We start from the raw sequence: 20984 nt of genomic DNA, 5'->3' as shown, positions 1-20984 counted from the left end.
ACTCGTGTGTGTGTGTGTGTGTGTGGCATCCAACCTGCTGCCTGGGCAACCTTTAACCCTAAAAATGCGACGACCCGACCTAGAAATGTGTTGTGTGACGCTCTCTCTCTCTGTGTGGGTTTCCACATCCCCACAGCCATAATGTATGTAACCCATATGAACTCGATGTTTTTGCACAAAGCTAGCGTGCCATGAATTTTTGTTTTAAGCTTTATGCCCCGCACAAACACACACAACACACACAAACACAAACACAGAAGCAAAGCCACATGAGGACGAGTCGCGTAAATGTGCCAATGCCAGTGACGATAGCAGAAGGCATGTGGCATGCAGTAGGCAAGGAGGAGTAGGCTTGACTGACAACGACAGAGCAGCCATCAGCAGCCAGAACCAGTCCTAGAGCCAGACCCAGCCCCATCCCCATCCCCAGTCCCAGCCCCAGCTTATGCAAACGTTCAAGGACACGGCATGCCATGCTGCCAGCAGCCGTTGCACTGGTGTTTGTGTGCGCCTGCAGGTTATGCAACACTTTTTTGTTTGTCCATTTTCGTGTGTGTTTCCTTTTGCCTTTGCTTTCCCTTCCCTGCCTCTAATTGCCTGCCAATTTGTTAGGCTAATTTCCCCAAAAACTTGACACCTCAACAAAAACACACACTGAAATATACACACACAAACACACACACAGTGACAGATTCTGCCGCCACACAACACTTACAAATTAATGACGTCAAAAATAAAACTTGCTCTGCTCTGCCTTTGCCTTTGCCTTGGACTGCCGTCTCTCTCTTACTCTTTTGCCCTCTCCTTGGACAGAACTCTGCTCGCTGTGACTGTGACTGGGTGACTGTGTGTGCGTGTACCGTGTGCGTGTGAGCAGCTGTCTATCTGTGTGTGTGTGTGTGTGTGTGTGTGTGCAGGCTGTTTTCACTTTCACTTTCATTGATTTTCAAGCATCGCTGGCCACAGCTCCCTCAGCAGTTCCATTTTCCATTCATTACCACAGCAAAACTCTTCACACTTAAACGCTAATTTTCCGCACGGAAATTAACTCGCTTTTTTCTATGTATTTTATGCGTTTTATTCGTTTGATTTTATTGAACACTTTCGCTGCTTGTCGTTGGGCACTGGCGCGTGGACTCTTTGCGTGGCATCATGATGTCCCGCTCGGGGCTTTAGCCACTGTCGACTATCGACTGTCGGGCAGAGATGTCAACGTCGAACTGCGCTCGCTGCCAAAACTGAACTGAGCTCTGACGCTGGCTGAACCCGCGTTGCCATGGCCAAGAGGCAGCAGCAGCAGCAGCAGCAGCACTGACAGTGGCTGTGGCAGTGGCAGCAACAATACTGGTAACAGTTTTGCAGTTGGCGGCGCAAGCGCAGTGCCCTGTTCCCATTTCCGTTTCCGTGCCCTGCCGTTTCTCTGGTCACAGTTTGCATCACACTGTTGCGTTCTGTTCCGCTCTCTCGCTCTCTCCATCTGCTGCTTTGTTTACATTATTTTCCGCTGGAGGTATATTTCTGTCGCTGAATATCGGTTCTCTCGTCTATAAATAAAATTACGCATACGCCACGTGCACGGGTGGCAGAGTGTGAAGGTGCCAAAGCAGTCCCTCAATTACGTGATTGATTGTCGAGATCTATTTCTGTTCTTGCTGCCCAGCTAGAGCTCTCTTTTTATTGGCTTCATTCGTGGACTCCGTCGAGCAAATAACTTGCCCCAGAGCGCTGCCAGCTCTGCGTTTGCTGTGTGTGACTCAATTCAAAGAATTCTCGTAGAAACAACAAGCAGACCGACCGCAACATGCCACAAAGAGCAACGTGTGTGCGTGGGCGTGCTGCCTTTTTCTGTAGTTTGAAAATGAGAGAACAATTTTCACGCTGATTGGTTTCCAGTCATTTTTCCTTCGCTTTTCGCTTTTCGCCTTTCATTTATTTTGTGCTTCACTCTACACAAAAAGTCAACGAGCCAGAGCCAAATGTCAACCAACCCACCAACCGTTCCGTCCCTCCATCTCCCTCAAAGTGGGAGTCAGCCCCAAGGACCTTTGGAATTTAATAATGAAATAGCCTCGTCCTTGGCCTGAGAACAATTTTCAATTTTCCACTTTCGACTTTCGGTATTTGGCCTTCGGTCGAAAATGCGTTTGATAAATTTACCAGCTGAAAAATGAGAGCAGAGCACCACCACAACAGCAGTTTTCCCCCCTTTTAATCCAACTATCCACTATTGCAATTGGCAGTGTGGCAATTACGCTGGCAGTTGCAGGTTGCAGGTTGCAGCACGGTTGCAGGTGCAACTTTCCAGTAGCCTAATTAAATAACCATTTGAGATAACTAATTAAAAGTTGTGCCGCTGCGTATAATTTCATTTAGGAGCAAAACTTTTTTATGTGTGTCGCAATTGCGTTGTCTGCCATCGATTATGTGGCATGTCTCGCTCCGCACCCACTAAGGGTGGCCATATCCCCATATCGAACAACAATTTAAACACATTCCCCCACTGTCAGCAGTTGGGGGGGGGCGTGGCGTGGTTCTGTGGCAGCAGGGCGGGGGGGCGTTGTGGGTTGTGAGACAAAGTCAAAGCCGAAAAGAAGAATGTTAAGGCCTTTGAGCCTGACGGAGGCCCGAGGACCCGAGAACGATTTTTATCAATGAACGATGGGCGACGCCTTACGACAAAGTTATTATAAGAAAGTTACGGGCGGGTCGCGTCGTGTTGTGTGGTCTTTGTGCGTGGGCAGATTGGGTTGGGTATTGGCTGATGTGTCAATGGGGGGATGTGGCTGATGTGTGTGTGTGTGTCATTTAAGGGGCAAAATCCCTTGGGTTCCGCGCTGGAGAAAGGGAAGATTGAATATCCTTTACACCAGATAGTTGGCTGGCACAAAACCAACCTGAAATATCCTTCAGCATACCTATGCCATATATGCCACAGAATGTTAATGAAGATTGCGAGTCTCTCCAGTGCGTACTTTGCAACCTTTTTTTGGCCCTGAGTGTAGCGCAAATGTTGACTGTGAACCCGACAAGTAGTGCCTTGGCCTCAAATGCTTTTCAGCAAATGTTCACCCATCCATCGGTGGCAGAACTTCCCCCTCAGAGTGTCTGTCTGTCTGTCTGGCTGCCACTCAGCTGGCGGCCATCCCATGCTCAAATTGAGTGCCAATCGAGTCGCTCGTTCGCCGCAGCATTCTCGAACTTTTATGACAGCATCGAGTACGAGTATTCCGAGCTAATCATAACCGATAACCGCCGCGGGGCGTGCGATTTTTATGCTCCTTCGTACTTGAACGATAGTGCAGGAAATACTCGTATCTGTCGGAGGAACAAAGTTTTTTTTAAGGCTGCTGCTGCTGCTCATTAGATGGAAACTGTTGCAAGATTCGCTCTCTCTCTCTCTCTCTCTCTCTCTCTGTGCTGAGCGCACTTACACTTAATTGAATCCTGCGGGCATGGATAATGGTGTGCGGCATGCCCCGAGGCATGCCAAAGCGTTTAGCAGCCAAATACTCTTTGTCCGTGCTCCACCAATCCCATTCCGTTCCATGCCTCACCACTCCCGCCGAGGCTTTGTTGATGTTCCCGGGGAACGCTATGCGCTTGGCTCCGGCTCACATCCTGCCTCCGGCGCATCGTCGTCATCCACTGAGCCACTGAGCTGCTGAGCTGCTGAGCCGCTGTGCTGGGGCAACGGAAAATGGGCGGGGGGCAAAGCGAGTGAGTGAGTGCCCCTAATTCAATTAGCAAGTTCAGCGCCAAAGCGGCAAATGGCTCGTTAAACACGCTGTGTTTTCATAGCTGCCACTGCCACTGCCCCCGCTTCACTACTCCCCCCCACCACTACCCTGCCGCGAACCGGCAGCTTGCCACACTTTGCATTTAGCATTTGGCTGCTGCGCCCCCTCCTTCGCCTTCGCCTGACTTCATCCGGGTTTTGTGTCCTCCCTGTTTAATGCCACTTCACTTGTGTGCTGGCTTGCTCGTTTTTTAAACATGTTTTATTACATTTTTTTGCACTAGCTGGGGCGCCATTTTCAGGCAAACGGAAGTTGTCCCGCACACCCGCTTCAAAGTGTGGCAAAGTGTGTGGCAGAATGAGCACTGAGCAAATGAGGGAAAAATGTTATAAATTGCCAAAAACTGCTCCACCGCTCTCGCTTCTCTCTGTACGTTTCTCTCTTTTTTTTTTTTGTTCCATTTCCTGTGCTTTTGGTTTGGTTTCTGCTTGTTCACTGACCAAATGTGAATCCAGGACGCACCCGGGTTGCTGCCCCTGTTCTACCTTTCCTGGATAATTATGAGCTGTGCATGGGCATGGAGTGGAGGGGCTGGCGCATTCCTGTTCTAATTTATGCACAAATAACCCAAGCAAATTATTCGCTTTGTGCCAGTCCACCCCCCACCCACCACATTGTTGTCCGACTGAATTGTGTGTTTGGTTTGCTGGTCAGCGGTCCTTCAGCTTCAACTTCCTACGGTAGAGATTAACCAGAGAGCAGCCCGCCCTACCTGGCCAGCCATAATCGCCTTTTCTTTCCACTTTTGAGCATATGGCCGCCATATGACCGACCATCGTTCTCTGTGGACTCTGGCCGTGGAACCATCAGCAACCAATTTCCCAATCCGCTTGCTCTTTGCTGTCCTGTCCCTCTGCCACTGTCCATTCATGGCTTTTTTCCTTTTTGCTTTTCACACATTTAGTTGGGTTTCAGTTGGCGCTTTTCCTTCAGTTTTTTTCTCCTGCAGCTGCAGCAGCAGCAGCAAAAGTCCATTATCCTTTTCGGCGTTATCGGTAATCAATTTCAGTCCCTGGTCCATTGCAGGGGGCAGTAACGCGGACAACAGCGGAAAAAACTTTTCCAGTTTTTTTTGGAGCCCTTTAGCTGCGAGGCAACAAAAGCTGCAGCAGCAGCAGCAGCAGCAGTGGAAGTGCCAACAACAAAAACAATTGTTAGTTTTTGAAATATGCACGACCCTCTGGGGCGAGGCGGGGCTGCCTCTGGCTGCAAACACACCCGACACACACACACACACACCACACACCCCCTCCTTCAACACGCATGCGGGGCCTAACAAAAGCTTTTTGAATTGTTGTTTGCTGTTGAAAGTGTGCGCCCCCCATATACCCCCTATCCCACACACTATTGAGAGCGAATTTTGCACTGCAATTTCAGTCGCCCCGTCGAATAATTCAATTCCAATGTGAAGCAATTTCTGTTATATTGTTGCCTCGTTGTTGCAGCAGTTGTTGTTGCTGCTGCTGCTGCTGCCAGTCAGTCACTTACATAGTTGTCGAGTTGTTGAAAACTTGATTAATTTTTTTATTTTTTCAGCCAGCTTTTGGATGTTGGCTACAAATTGGCTTGTCGAATTAGATGGGGGATCCCAATGAGGCGGCGGGAAGGGGTATGGGCCTGCCAAATCGGGCTTCAGCCTTGCGCTAGATTTGAGCTGCATGTCCATGTCGGTCCTAATTGAATGCGGACAGACATCCAGCAGCACAGATCCCACTTGCCTCTTAAGGAGGGGATGGGGACTATCTACCAAATATAATTACACTTTCTATACCGATACAGTTATCTAAGGCACAGCTGCTGCTGCTGCTGCTGAATTATGCAGATGCCTCGGATGCAGCCTGCCTGCCGTCTGCTGCTCGTCCTTTTGTGTGCCAGGCGGAGGAGCAGGCTGGCTGCCTGCCTGCCTTGCGCTTTCTTTGGGCTTTCGGCTTTCGGTTGGAACTGTGGCCAGGGGCAGGGCAGGACAGCGAAAGTGAAATTGTGGCTCACTCTTTTAGCGCTTTTCAATTTGGCAGCTTGCCGCTGCTCCGCCCCACTCAACGTGGTTTTTGGCTTGGTTCGGCTCTCACTTTTCAATTAATTCTGGCGGCTGCCGCTATTTGGGGCTTGCCATCGCGCTGTGGCATTTTATGTAAGCACTCCCCTGGTTGGCTTTTGAGTTCCCTAAAATAAACGATGGATCTGCTGACTGTGAGAGTAACTTTGGGCGCACTTATAAACTCTGCCATATCCAATCTATAGATTCCTTTTTCCTCCCTCTGCTTTTTGTTTATTGTTCTGCTTGAGCCATAAATTGTGCTGTTTGGTGACCCATCTAGAGTATTCCGTGTTCTGTCTATCCGCCCATGGGAAACATGGGGGAAACATGGTCGAAACATTTGGCTTTTGCTTTTGCCCCACCATTATTTTCGACTGTTGTTGAGTGGCTTTTGCTTTTCTATGTGGGTCAGTGCAGATTTTTGGCTAGTGCTCAGCGGGAGAGAGGGTGCCCAGGACACGTGGTTATTTGGAACAATCGGAGGCTTAGCCGAGGCTGCTGCTCCTGCTGCAACAATGTGGGGCGAGTGTGTCGATTAGCAAATTGAAAATGACAGGCGCGAGGGGACGAGTACAAAATGCCACACAAACTGGGGCAGCAGGCAGGCAACAGCTTATTATGCTGAAGATGATGCAGGATGCAGGATGCAGGAATGGAAAAGTATATCCAAGAGGGCGAACGACTCTCTCGCCGGCAACTGGGTCAACTGTTCAGCGGCGAGTGGCTGTGGGCTGTGTGGCTGCCAATAAGAGGGAATTGTTGCAGTGCTGGGCAGCTAAAAAAAAAAACCGCGTTGCATACTCCCCTATTGTATGTATTTCCAGTGTCCAGTCATGGGTCCACTTGGCGTACGAGTAATTTTTCTCTAAGCGGTTTATACAACGTCCACGACGGGGCAAATCCAAATGACTGACTGCTGCCATTGGTGAGGGTTGGGGGGAGTGGGAGAGTGGGAGAGCCATGCAAAATCCGATATACGATTTATTTCGGTTAGCTGCACATCCAATAAACTACAGTCAGTGATACGGGGAGAGTGGCAGGGCAGTGCGGCAGTGTGGCAGTGTGGCAGTGTGGCAGTGGGCGGGGGGTAGATGTGTAAATATTGACTTTCGAAAATCGAAATCGTCAAAATGTTCATAAAAGTCCAATGGAAACCGTTCAGCGCAGCAAATATTTGGCTCTACGAACAGACATGACTCCCTACCGCAGTACGAACCGCTCCCCTCTGTCCTTGTGTGTGTGTGTGTTTGTGTTTGTGTGGCATGTCCTGTGGATGTGCTGGGCCATGGAAACTTTGACCAGGACCTCTCTACTCTCCCTCTCTACCTACAGTCCCTGCTGGACTTTGGCTTTAGCATTGCGCTGACTTGGCTGAAGTTTGCTGAAAATCACAGCGTATAAATAATGAAAAGCGATTTAATTTTTAACAGCTGCAGTTTGTGTGTACTGCCCAGCGAAGGGCGCTGTACCGGAGGAGGAGATTGTACGAGTGTATCGCGTGTTTCTCTGTACGTGTGGATAGCATTCATGTACTCGTGCTGACTGACTGACTGGCTGACTGACTGACTGACTGACCAACCCAATCCATGCCAACTCCTAACCAATTTATACTCCAATCCATTGCGAACCGAACGATTGCCAGTGCTCACATTTCACACTTCATTTGGGCACGACTGCTGGCTGGCATCATCAACATCTATGGCTGGAGGTTGCAGGGATTTGCAGGGATTTGTACGGGTATTTAACGAGTTCGCTGATTAAATTGACGTGGAAAGCCAAGCATGACTAGTGGGCTACGGTGGCTCAGCTAACTAATGGGCGTACTTAAGGGATGATAAATGGATTACTTCTACTATCAAATTTAAACTAATAAAGCTACAATCAGATGCTTGATGGTTAGGTAGATATACCGGGCACTTATTGGGCTTTAAATGAGGGTATTTATTTGATGTAGTTGTATGTATCCATATGTTACCCTTTCTAGCAGTTTTAATATGAAAAGGCAGCTGCTATTTAATATCCTGAGAAAACACTATCCTGCCTGTCGCTTTCAAAGCTGCAGCGCTTCCATTTTGGGGCATCATCTTGTGTGCCGTGTTCCAACCGAAGAACTCTTTGACTTTTTATGGCCTTTGTGGCTCGGCCGGCACTTTTCCCCCACGGCCACAAATGCTACGTCCCCACATGCGTATGGCAACTTTTATTCCCCACAGCTCTAAGCCAGCATTTACGACCATTAAGCTGTGCTGTGCTCCGCTCCGCTCCGTTCGGGCTGGCTGTTAAAGAGAACTTTGGCCATTTAAAGTAATTTTCATATTTTAATTTAACGCCGCAGCAGATTGAATCTCGAGCAGTATGCAGCCACCTGAAGCCACTGTGTGGAATGCAAATGTGTCCAAATGGTTGGAGCTTTGGGGCATGGGGCTTGGGTTTTACATGGTACTTTCGTAATTGATCATAAAACTTTGCCATTAAGTTGTAACTGATTAATTCTCAACTTGCTCCCGGACATCCATTTAAAATGGAGACAAAAGTTTCCTTCTATCTTGCTATCTGTGTGTCTTATGCTTACGCTGCTGGGATATAGCAACGAGCTCCTCCCTACGCTCCCTACGCTCCCTACAGCAAAGTTGACATTCATTAAGCCGCCAGCAGCAAACGGGGAAAGTAAACTGGAAGCGGAAGCTGCTTGGCTCGCCATTTTCTTTCATTTCCGCCATCATGGACGTCGACGTCGTCGTCTTCATCGGACAATGGCAACAGGCGTGGCAATTCTGAATTAACAGAAGCTGAAGCAGCAGCAGCAGCAGCAGCAGCAGCGTAGCTGTGGCAAGGAGTATCCTGTACTGTCCACCTCCTTAGTGGCTCCCCTCTGCAGCTACCATTGCTGCTGCTGGTCCCTCTCCTCTGGGTATCCATGGCCCGCTGGCTCATCAAAAACTGTTTGAAATGAGTTTTTATTAGTTTTTGTTGCTGGCATTTTTTTTGTTTTGTTTTTTGTTTTGCTGTCACTTGTTGTTTGCTATCTTTCACTCTCCATCTTTTGCTGCCCCTCTCTCTCTCTGTTCTCCTCTCCTATTCTATGTGTGTGTGTGTGTGTCTCTGTTTATGTGTGTATTGGGTTGCTTTTTGTGTGCGTGTTAATTAAATTTCAAATGCACAAAAGAACTAACGACACGTTAAAAGAGGAGGGTCAGCGCAGTGCAGAGCAGTGAGGGATGGAAGGGAATGGGATGGGCTGCAGAGCTGGACAGGAAGCGGGTTGAATAATGCCCAAACCCATTCTCGCCTTAATTGCATCCATGTGTGTGAATGAAAATGTTTGCCATGTTTTTCCCTCATATTTTCATCTCCTGTTTCTCCTCCTCTCTCCCCTATCTCTTTTTGCAATGTTTTGGAATTTTTGCATTTTCTCCACACACAACAATGGTGGCCCGAAGGGAGAGTATAGCAGCAACAACAACAACACCAACAAGGACAAGTTGCATGTTGCAAGTTCAACGGCAAAGATTTAGTCGGACCAGCGCCAAGTTCCGAGCCATAAACTTTATTCCGGAGCTGTTTTCCGGCTTTCCTTCTTTCCTTTTATTTTTTTGGCATTTGTTTTGCGATGGTTTTAATTAAGTTTTAACTGGCGCTAGACCAAAAATGCACCACACTTCCAGCAACATCCCCCTCTCTCCCCACCTACCCCGCAGTAAGAGTTGTTATAATTTACACACAGAGCACCCAAAACATACAGCGAGAGAATAGAACAGAGGGACATAAAACGGCATGGAATTGAAATAGAGAATTGAGGGAAAGGAATGGAAAGGAATGCCTTGCCTTGCCTTGCCTTGCCATGCCCCTTGAGGCTGCGGCAGCTATGTAGCTTTCGGTTTCGCTTGGCCTGGCCAGGCTGATGATGATGCTGCTGTTGCTGCTGTTGCTGCTGCTGCTGCTGTTGCTGCTGCTGCTGTTGCTGCTGTTGCTGCTGCTGCTGTTGCTGCTGCTGATGACAGGCGCCAGGGAAATTGATTAATGGCGACTTGTAAATGGCGCCAGATGGGGGCCTAGAAATGCTGCGCTGCAACTGCAGCAATTTGTGGCAGAAATTGTTGCGCCAAAAGTGTCACATGCAACTGTCCCCCGGTCCCCTGGCAGTACACAAGCCTCACCCCCATGCTTCCTTTGCTGTGCTCTGCCACCGCTATTAACCAGGGTCCTGGCTCTTGGCTCCCTGGGGCTCTGTTTAGTTAATAGGCTACACAATAATTAACAGCCGCCAAGCAAACAATTTCAATGTTTGGCCCGGAATGAAAAATGATTTCTGGCCATTGTGTGGCATGTTACACGTGGCAGGCAGCGGCCCTCATAAATTCTGCGCCTCGTTGTTGGAAAATTTCATTATGCGAAAGTGAGTTGAGTTAATGTGTTGCCACGACTGAAGAGCGCCCGCCGCCAGGCACACAAAAATTATGCACAAGACAAACAGCAAACATTAGCGGAGCGGCCGAAGCGGTGCGCAGGCAACGACTGATGGATGTCCTGTAAATATAAACATATATATACATTTATATTTATATCTTAGCATGCCTTGAGCTATAATATTTGATGGATGAGATTGGATTGCCATGCATCTGTACATATGCTTTAATCAGTTGAGACACACACTGGAAAATGCGTCATTTCCTTTAAAGAGTTTTCTCCAGCGAAAAGCGAAGCAACATACCCCGTGGTGAGCTTTTATTTTAGGCTGTAAATTGCGCTGAATGTTTAGGCCAACAAATCAAAATGGTGCTACATAATGTAGCTGGGACCTAATTGTGTGATGCATTGGCCGCTTAGAAGCTAAAAAAATTCAACTAAAAATTCACAAAATTGTTAGCTAAAATCACTTAGCATGTTCAGGGATCGTATTGGTAGAATTCCATTTAAAGGTGTCGATGTAGCCCATGCCTAAAATAAGCATTGAAATTATTCCATTTGCTATTTTTGATTGCTGTACAACTTCTGGGTAAGGCCTCCCTTCCGCCTCCCTTCCGCCTCCCTTCCCCTCCCTTCAGGCAGCTGCTTTTCCGTTTGTCATTCAATTTCATTTCTTGGCTCTCCCTTCTCTTTGGGCCAGAATTTATGCCAAGACGTGAAGAAATTGCTGGTGCCACAACAGCCATAACAACAGTCACAAAAGAGGCAACTGCAAGCCATTGACAGAGGCCAATGTCAGGCTTAACAATATAATGGAAACAAGGCCCTGCCCTGCCCTTCCTCAGCCTCATGGGAGGAACACGAAAACGAAGTTAACTGGCTTCATAGTCCTCCTCGCATTGGCTTCGTTATGCGCGCTCGATGCAAATTTTCTGTAACGCGAAATTTGCAATTTCTGCATTAAGTCCACAACACACAGAGAGAGAGAGAGAGAAAAAACGAGCAAAAGAGAAGCGATAAAAGGTGGAAGCTGGGGGAGGGACATTGGCGCTGCCTGCGTGACATTTGTTTGGTTTTAATTTCGGTTCAAAGGTTGCCATGGCAATGCCAGACTCCATCATGCTGGTCCTGCCTTCTGGGCTCCTACCACAACCAACCATGACACACACACCCTTCTCCTCCTCCTCCTCCTCCTCCTCCTCCTGATCCTGTTGCTGTTGCAGTAGCCAGAGAGAGACCCAACAGAGAGAGAGAAATAGCCCTGGCAAAGGCAAAACACTTGCTGTCGACAAAATGGTGAATGTAGAATTGAAATATTGCATAAATTGCTGGAAAGTGCATTCCACAGCGCCCGTTCCGTATTCCTGCAGCAGGGATATCGGAGTCAGCACACGACGTCGTGCAACTATTTAATAAACATCAGTAGGACTTCCCCGTAACTCTCCCCCCCAATACCACCCCCAGCACTCATTTTGTCTGCGGCCGGAAAAGCTTTTGATGTCTCGCTCGGGTGCATTTAATAAGCCACAGTAGGAGGCGAGAGGTATGTAACTATGTGGCAGGTGGCAGGTAGCAGGTGGCAGGTGGCAGGTATAGGATATGACTCAAAGTCAATAAAGCAGTTGCTGCTGCCTCGGGTATTTCCAGGGAACGGTAAATGGAGCCAGAAACACACACACACACGCGCACACACAGGATACACTTTTAAAAGCAGCTGGCAAGTGCAGGCAAAAGTTCCAATAATGTGGCAAAGGTACATTAAAATGCAACATATTTACACTACGCGTGGAAGGAAGAGGCCGAGGGGTAGCTCATTTTGTGGATCATTTTTTAGCTCATACAGCACTGGTCTGACTGCAGCAGCTATCGCAGAGACGAGCCGCTCTACACATCTAGAGGGTGAAGCTAGTTAGACGCGACTTGCAATTAGCATTTTCCAGCAGGCCATTAGAAGAGCTTCATACCAGTGCAGTAGGATGCCGCTAGTTCGGGCTAACATAATTTCGATGGCCTGTTCGATATTTGTTGTGCAATCTATTGGATTCCTCTTGTTTATTTGAGCAAGCGAGTGCGAATGGGGCACACAAAAGAAATGTTGTTTGCGAATGTAGGTAAAGTAAACAAAATGGCAAGCGACTGCCAACTTGCGACTGCTGCTGGTTGCTGGCTGCTGGCTGCTGGCTGCTGGCTGCTGCCGGTTGCTGCTTCTTCCACCTTCGGGGCCTTCTGGTCTTCCCAGGACTGCTCCTGCGCCTGCTCCTGCTCTGGCCGTGTGCCAGCTGCTTGTTTAGATGGGAATGGCAATGGGTATGGGAATGGTGGGGTGGGATAGGTATCCGCAACAAAGCAGTTGGGTAGGAAGTGACGAAGGCAGCGGCTGCTGCTGCTGCTGCAAACAAAAACCAAAAACTATTTGCACTCAACGGCGGTGGCAGCAGCAAGTCCTGGTTCATGTGCTTGTTGGCAATGTGTTGCCTTGTGCTACTTACGGCTGCCATTTGATGTTGATGTGCCTAACCGGTATGCGCCGCACTGTACGGTTACTGGTGCTGGTACTGCTCCTGGCACTCGTACTCTGAGCTGTGCTGAGCTAAGCAAATATGGAGGCGCCTTGTGATGTGTTTACAAGTTTGTGAATTGCTGTCATTGTCGTCGTCTGCTGGATGTGGATGTGGGTCGTGGATTTAGCTCCCCCCCCCATCTTGGCCAACATTCAGCCCGCTTTTCATTACCAATACCCAAGCGTCCCCGATGCCCGCCCCTATCCGGGCAAACATCAATCAAGCTGCATTATGCAAATATTCGCCTGAATGTTGCAACAAAAGCGCATCGACAATGCGAGGGATGTGGAGCGGGGAAGCAAAAACTGAAAACTGAAAACTGAAGGAGCTGCTCAGGATACTGAATGGAGAGTGAAGAGCAGCCTGTCAGACGTCAAAAAGCAGTTGCTATCCGTGTCCTCAGTATTATCCATCCTCCCCACTAGCTCTCCCTATTTCTTTCCCCTCTCTATCACTCTCTCTCTCTCTCTCTCTCTCTCTCTCTCTCTCTGTGTGTGCTCCTGCCAGTTGCATCACTAAGACAACAAAAACAAGAAGGACTCACTGAAAGCAAAGAAAACCCATCTTCAGGCAGCTGCCAATACTTCGACTCGACGGGACTTGACTCCTTTTCCCGTTCGGCTCGCTCCCTCGCTTTTGGCTGAATTAAACGATAACGAGTTTTGGCTTTCATCGCTTCATTTTGATGCTAAAAGCAACTGAAGGGTTCTTGCCTGCCAGCAGCAGAGCCCGAGACCGAGCCAGAGCCAGTGCCAGTGCCAACTTTTGTTTATGCGTAAAGTTTCGCGGCCAACACACAGAGCCAACAGAAATAAATAGAATGGAATGGGCTAGAGACTGCAACCGAAGAAAGCTAAAATTAAAACGTCTCCAGCAATTTATGCCCAGCACTTTAAAGGGTCGCAGACAATTCTGCAGAGGCAGACCTCTGCCTCGGCATCCCACATACTATATGCTCGTACGAATACTCGTACACCACGAATCCATATCCCCGAATTCCATTTCATTTTGTTATTTCTTTGCAAGCCCTCTGAAAGTTTCGTGGGGAGTGTAGTTCCAACTACTTTTTTCCACGACTGCTGCTGCTGCTGCTGCTGACAATAAACAAAGCTTTCATCTACAGCGAAGCAAAATAAAAAAAAAGAGGAAAAGAAAATTCCACTCCACTGGTAGCACGAGGACGAGTAGTTCGAGGTGGAAGGACTCGGCTTCCCTGCAGTTTGTTTAGCTGGCAACACTTTGTTGGGCGAAACTTTGCATAAACTTTGCGTTTGGCTTTATTTTTGAAAGAAGCCAAAAAGAAAGTCAAGCTGAAGAAGCAGTTGGGGGGGGGGGAGTTGGAAAACTTTGCAAATTACTTTTTCGATTTTCGAACAAAATGCAAGCAGAGCAGAGCTGAGCACAAAAATTGCCGTGTGCCAGTGCTGTGTCGTTAATTGCAAGCAATTTGCGCTGCATTAAAAGTTAAAGGCCTTCGCACACTTTCGTGCCCTGTATCCTGGCCATATTTCGAGCTTAAATTCGAACCAAAAAGTTGCACTTGAAGCTGCTGTTGCTTGTGGCCCAATACGAAATACTCTTGAAAATGAACATACAATTTGGCATGCCTGTGCCCCTTGCCCCTTGCCACCAACCTGTGCATAATCCTACGAGACGTTCTATGTCTGGTTGGGGCGTAAGTACATGTGTACAGTGTACGAGTGTGTGTGCGTGTGTGCAGTTTTGCAGAGAAATAAGCAATTTAATTAGGCGACCGCTTTTGGCGGTGGGAGCGGGATGTCTGCCTCTGTGCAATGTATGTATCTGTGAGTGAAATCAAATATGCGTAAACATCAGCTAGAACATTGCTACGGCCCACAGAATATATACACTCACCCCCGGCCCCGGGAGCATGTCTAAACAAGAGGCAGGCATGCGTAATTAAATTTACATGAATTTGATATTGAATACACAAAAGCAGGAAGCCCCGTACCACCCACCCACCCACCCACCCACACACGCACACACATACACACGCACACACACAACAGAACACATACCATCACGCGCGACTTGCAATTAGCATTGCCTACTTTTGAGCGCCTTTGCAAGCAGCTGAAATTTCAATTGCCTGAGTATTACTACATCTAGGGGGGGGGAAGGGGGTCGAGTAGGAATTCTAAGCCGCGCCACACATGTGACACACACACAAATGAACTGCGTGTGTGTGTGTGTGTGTGGCAAAAGTTCATTGCGATGTGGAAACTTTTGTCATTGTCTGCTTTGCTTTTGCTTTTGGTTCTCCTTCTGCTTGTCGCTCCCTCTGCCCTGCCCCTCCTAATTGCCCCGTTCTGAGCTCCAATGAATCTCTAATTTGGCGCATTTCGGAGTTCATAATAATTAAAATTACGCGCTGTCTGCAATGTTGTTTGTGGTGTGGGCTCCTCCCCCCCCATTGCTGTTGCTATTACTGCTGCTGCTGCTGCTGCTGGTGCCTGTTCGTTTGGCTTGTTATATGTATTATTTATGGCCTTGCGAAACTTGCTCCTTGTGACTTTTTGCCTTTGACTTGGACTTGATGCCAAGTTTTTTGTTTTTTGTTTTGTTTTTTTTGCCTCTTGGCATTCATCAACTTTTTGCGTAAATGTCACAGACACGCACACAGGAAGACAAAAAGACAGACAGAACGGGAATAGAGATGGAATTAAAATAGAGATTTAACTTGCATGCTTTTCGCCACAAATCTAATTATGAAAAGCGTTTAATTTATATGAATCATATTTGATTTATGCCGTTGTAATTGTTATACTTACAGCTGTTGAATGAAAAACTTTAATGTGGCAGGCGTGCAAACGTGGCACTGTTTGATGAGTCTGCAATATCGCAGTGTGGCTGTGGCACAGACGGCAACAACAGGCAGTTTTTGTTATTGTTTCAGCTCGTGACAATGTCAACAGTTTTGCGCTTTTATCTGTTTGCACAAAGGACTGTCTCACGCTCACTCCCTCTCACCCTCTCACCCTCTCTCTCTCTCTTTCTTTTCCCCCTCTGTGTGTGTGTGTTTAACATAAAGCGATTAATTGCTTTTCATTAAACGCTGCTCCTCCCAGCCTGTGCGAGTTCCAGTGCCAGTGCTACGGGTTGGACTGCCTTTTGCAGGCGTCGCTATTTAAACTTTTAATTTGAAGTCGCGCGGAGGCAATTTCGAGTTGTTTTTACCTTGTGGCAGGCCCATCGAGCTGGAAACTTTAGATGCTGCCATGCTACGAGTATCTGGCAAGTTGTCCCAAAAGTTTAAGAGATAGTTTTCTTTTTTAACAAGGCTTAAAAGTAGTGAGAGTCACAAGTGGGTCATACTACTTGTATAGCAACTAGCCGAGCTCAGAGATACTCGTAAGTGTGTGTGGCTTATCATAGCCCACAAACCACCTGAGGATGGGCATGGTCTATGGACTAAGCTTTGCCTTATTAGCAAAAATATCCTCTAGTCAAATTTCCCTTACAGTTTATTAGTTTCCAAAGCGAAGTGCTTACGGTATATCCGTAGTACAAGTAGGATCATAATTGGCCATTAGGCAGAGTCAGCAGCAAGCAGAAGAGCGGACAGTCATCAAATATTTTTTTTGGGTGGCCAAGACAACGCCCAGTTTGCAGTTCAAAGGTGGCATCGGTTCAAGGTTGCGCGGTTGCGCGCCGCCCCACAACCTTACCAAAAGCAAAGCAAACCCCAAAACCAATCCATGGCGAGACGAGACACAAACAGCTGGCAAACAGATAATTGGCGTGAGCTTAGCTGCGTCTGGGGGCCATCAACCCAGCCAATACCCAGCGATATATCATCTCATTTCAGTCTGTGTGTCTACGTGTGCTTGTGTGTGTGCTTAGCAAACGGATTTTATGGCCAGGCAAACGCCATCAAGGCAAAGCAATAGAAACTTTACAACTTGCAGACATTTTTCCTTCTTTTTTTTTTTTTTTTTGGTTTTTGGTCCGTCCAAGCAGCAGGACAAGAATTTTGAACTTTCGTCGAGTCTCGTGCAACTCAATATGGGGCTTTCGGTGTGGGGTTTGCATACATGGAGCTGGACCATTGGCCCCAAAGTTGGCCTCTGGACAATGGCCGGGCCCCAAAAGGGACTGCTGTACTGCGGCAGAGGGTGGACAAACTGGAAACGGCAAACTGCATTGAAATTGAGCTAAGCAGCAGAGCAAACTCTGGGTTCGAAGTTTCCGAAAAGCATTTCCTTGTCCATTATTGAACTTTTTTCTCGGCCTTGGCCCCCGCCACCCACAGAGCAGCGCCAAAACAGAGGACCGAGGTTAACAGCGCCAACACACAGAGCCGCTAACAGAGCTCTGTTATTGGAGTGGGTCGACCACGTGCTTTCGGGCAGAAGTTCAGGAGACTGCGCAGTGGGTCATGGGGCCGTTGTGTGCTGTCCTGCAGCTGTTCCCAGTATTTTGGCTGCTGCTGCTGGCAGCACCCACGGTGCGTATGATTGATAAACCAAAATAAATATTTGCCAGCCTCCTTCTGCTGCACAGATGCTTGGGCGCCAAAAACAGAGCGAAAACAACGTTGCCGATTTCAAGTACACGAAAATGTCCTGGGAATGGGATTCGAGTGGAATTTTTTTAGGCGTTGGTCGCACGCAATCTAAGGAGGAGTAGCGGGGCTCACCGAGAGGTGGCACACCAAACATCTGTGTTATGCTGCCGACACGCACACACACACGCACAGAGCAGAGCCAAACACACACACACACACACACGCACACTCAGATACAAAATGAAGGCAATACAGACTGACAGCCGTGACCTTGAGGTGGCTTTTGCACTGCCTCTGAAACGAGAGAGAGAGAGCAACAGCAGCAGCAGCAGCAACAACAGCAGTTCTCTGTATGTGTGTGTGCGTCACGTGTAAGCCGTTTAGCATGTCTCTGTGTGTGTGTGTGTGTGTGTGAAAATTGGGTCTCCTTGGCATTATAAAAACTAATGCAAATTTAATTTCTGTTTTGGGGAAACATTCCCCACACACCCACCGGCCAATGAATAAAGCTGCCTCCCAGTCCTTGCTGATTATTATGCTCATCATGACACCGAATGGAATACTGTGTGTGCTCCGCCTCCCTCCCCCCGCCTTGGCCTGGTGCCTGGCCTGGCCGATTCTGTGCCCTGGAGCAAATCAGGTGTCAATTAAATTCTCTCATCAAACTGATTAACAGTCAGAACCTCCAGGACACTCCTGGGACACAGCTGTCATGGCAATTGTGGGCTGGGTTTTCCCCTCCCACTGACAATTTATTGAATTACAATTTAATTGTTGCGGCAACGTGCACAGCTGCTCACAGCTTCTCCTGCTTCTCATTTAGCTGCTGTATGTCAGCCATTGTTTTGTGCTGGATTTGCAACTGTCAAAGTGACAAACATTGGCAACTCTGTCTGGGCCTGGTGACTCCACTCGACTCGACTCTGGACACCAATTGGGCCCCCCTGTTTCTCCACCATTCATCCCACTTATTTATGCCATTTGAGCATTTGTTGTGCACTCCGACTGCTCCTCCATGACCACAAATGTGCAGGAGCCACACATAAATTGCTTGTGACATGGTCCGTTGACTTTTATGAGCGGCAATGAGCTCAAGGATTGTCTTGGCTCGACATTCAACACATTTCAGTAGCCCTTTCCCTAATTAGAGCCGACTCCTAGAGGTGGTGGCCATCACTATCACTCCCCGAGTAGCTCTCCTTGTTCCATTCTCCATGCTCCTCCAGTCGGTTAAGCGCATTTAACGAGGCAACGAACGTCAGGGGCAGACTACGGCGACTCGGAGTCAAAAACAGAGTCAGAGGCGGAGCTGAAGCTGTGACCGCAGGATGGAGGAGGGGTGGAAATAAAGGAAAACTTTTGTGGAATAGAAATGTTGCAAAATATTTTGAAGCAGATTTTACCCATTCTCTTGCTCTCTCTCTCTCTCTTTCTCTCTCTGTGTCTGTCGTGCACTCCTTGTGTGGCATGAACAACTTTTTGTTTCGTTCAGGTTAAATGCGCGCGAATTGTTTTTGGCCAGCGAAACTTTGTGATTTAACTTTTGAATAACAGCCAGCAAGGAATGGCACTAAGGGCAATGCATGGAATGGAAGGGAGGAGGAGAAGAGAATGTGCCAAGTATTTAAGTGAAATTCCGTTTCAGCTGAGTCAGCAAACGGAGCAGCAGCAGCAGCAGCAGCTACAGCATCAGCAGCAGCAGCAGCACGAGCATCCTGCAGTGACCTCGCAATGGATCGCTACCAGTCCGACAGAGTCCTCGAGTCCTGCCACAGAGTCAACTGTCAACTGGGTGGGTTGTCATTTGTAAACGCACTTAACGACCCAAAGTGTGGGAGGGCATCCCCCCTCTATGCTGTCTTGTGCTGTGCTGTGTTAACCTTTTTATGCAAATTCAAATTTCCTCAACAACTGAATGTTGCCTATCCCGCTCTCTCTCTCTCTCTCTCTCTCTGCCTCTCTCTGTCTTTCTGTCCGTTTGCTGCCTTTGGGTTTTTAGTCACATTTGTGGCTAGATGGGCAAACAATTCGGATTCTGCTGTGGTCTCCACTTTTTGTTCGGCCCACTGGCTAATCAACCTGTTTGCTTAGGCCTGGAGGAGTCCTGCTGGAGCAGCAGCGAGAGCAGCGAGAGGCCCAGAGGGGTCCTGCAGGAGGAAAGAGCAGCAGCATAAGGGTCAAAAGATTTTTCAATTAATGCGCACACGTGGCGTATGCTTAATGCGGAAAAGATCAGACGCAGGCCAAATTAAAAGATATTTAAATGGGGTTTTGCGGGTTAGAACTTTAAGTTGCTGAAATTAGGCGTTGAATGTGCTTCGTCCTCGCCTGCTCAGAGCTTCAGCTAATGTTTAATTTACATACAAAATGTTCCCCACTCTTGTAGCTCCACTTTCTCACTCTCTGCTGTCCACAGTTCACGCATTTCATGGCCATTAGATTTGCACATAAATTCCTTTTTGGCTTTTTCAGTTTATTTGCATTTTGCAGCTGCGGCTTTGGCCCCCAGCCCCAGTCCAGCCCAGTCCAGCCCAGCCCTGAGCTGCTTTTCATGCAAAGTTATGAAAAATATAAATTTGAAAACTGGAAACTCCAAAGCGGAGCTGGGCTCGGGCTCGGGCTCGGGCTCGGCCTGGTTGACCGACAATTTATTACAATCACGTCAAAACTCATTTGAATGGCTGGCATCGTAGCCGCAGTTGCTGGCCATAAATCAGGAGCTGCACTGCAGCTGATAATGCCAGCAATAAGGGTGCCCAGAAGCGTGGATAAAGGCAAGGGAGAGGCGGGAGCGGAAGTAGAGAGTATAAGCAAGATGCTCAATTGAATTGGCCGCAGAGCTCTGGGCAAGACAACCCACGCAATGCAGGAGCGGTGGAACTGCGGGGGGCACCGGGAACCCTCTTTCTGGGTCACAGGCAAAATGGGTCAGACGAGCAGGAGCCCGGCTCGCGCGCTGGAAGGCTGCATAAATCACAGCGAAAGTTGCCAAAATGAAAAGTGAAAATTGCTTAGAATCTATTTCAGTTTTCTGCAAGGGGGCAAGAGGTCAGGTCAGATCAGCTCAGCTCAGCTGATTTATCGAGCAGCGGTGGGTTCCACAATAAATTGAACTTGAGAGGAATAAGAAATAATATGGATATTTATTGCGGCTATATAATATTCAATAAGAAATAAAATAAAAGCTATTTCACTAGAAATATTGCTACATACTCCTATATCCAATTGATTACATGTCTTATTTTATTTGCTTGAATGCATTTATTTTACAATACATTTAATTCAAAAGTTTAACTGGATTGAGACAAACTCAGTTATCCATTTAATACCAGATGAGTGGCTATTCCTTTGTGTAGTCCAGCCCCTCACTAGAGCCAGATCTAAAGATAAGTACGTAGAATAATCCCCCCTGATTTCACCCCCTTAGCCAGAATATCCCGAATAAAAGCAGCACAAATTGACTTGTTTATGACGATGGTTCTCGCGTGCACAGTCCAACAATTCGATTATTTAGTGATTTCCAAAAGGATTTCCAACGAGTGGGTCGTGAGTACGGTGGGTGCGGTGGCCCAGATGTTTGCATCTTCACGTGCCTCGTGCCTTGTGGCACGGAAAAATAAAACAAGATTTATTTAGTTGGCCCCGGCATTAAC

General features: G+C 47.9%; 1 protein-coding gene across 1 annotated transcript in view; it reads right to left on the bottom strand.

Moving 5' to 3' along the window:
- LOC111073987 overlaps positions 1–1413 on the bottom strand; it is a 44915-nt gene extending 43502 nt beyond the window's left edge. The window contains exon 1 of the mRNA XM_022366590.2: positions 999–1413. The gene's annotated coding sequence lies outside the window, so the exon portion shown is untranslated. The remainder of the gene's footprint in view (positions 1–998) is intronic.
- Between the last annotated feature and the right edge of the window lie 19571 nt (positions 1414–20984).

This window comes from Drosophila obscura, unplaced genomic scaffold (genome assembly GCF_018151105.1).
Source record: "Drosophila obscura isolate BZ-5 IFL unplaced genomic scaffold, ASM1815110v1 contig_30, whole genome shotgun sequence".
NCBI classification, from domain to species: domain Eukaryota; kingdom Metazoa; phylum Arthropoda; class Insecta; order Diptera; family Drosophilidae; genus Drosophila; species Drosophila obscura.
The sequence above is the reverse complement of the archived record's forward strand: the minus strand, read 5'-3'. Positions and strand labels throughout refer to the sequence as shown.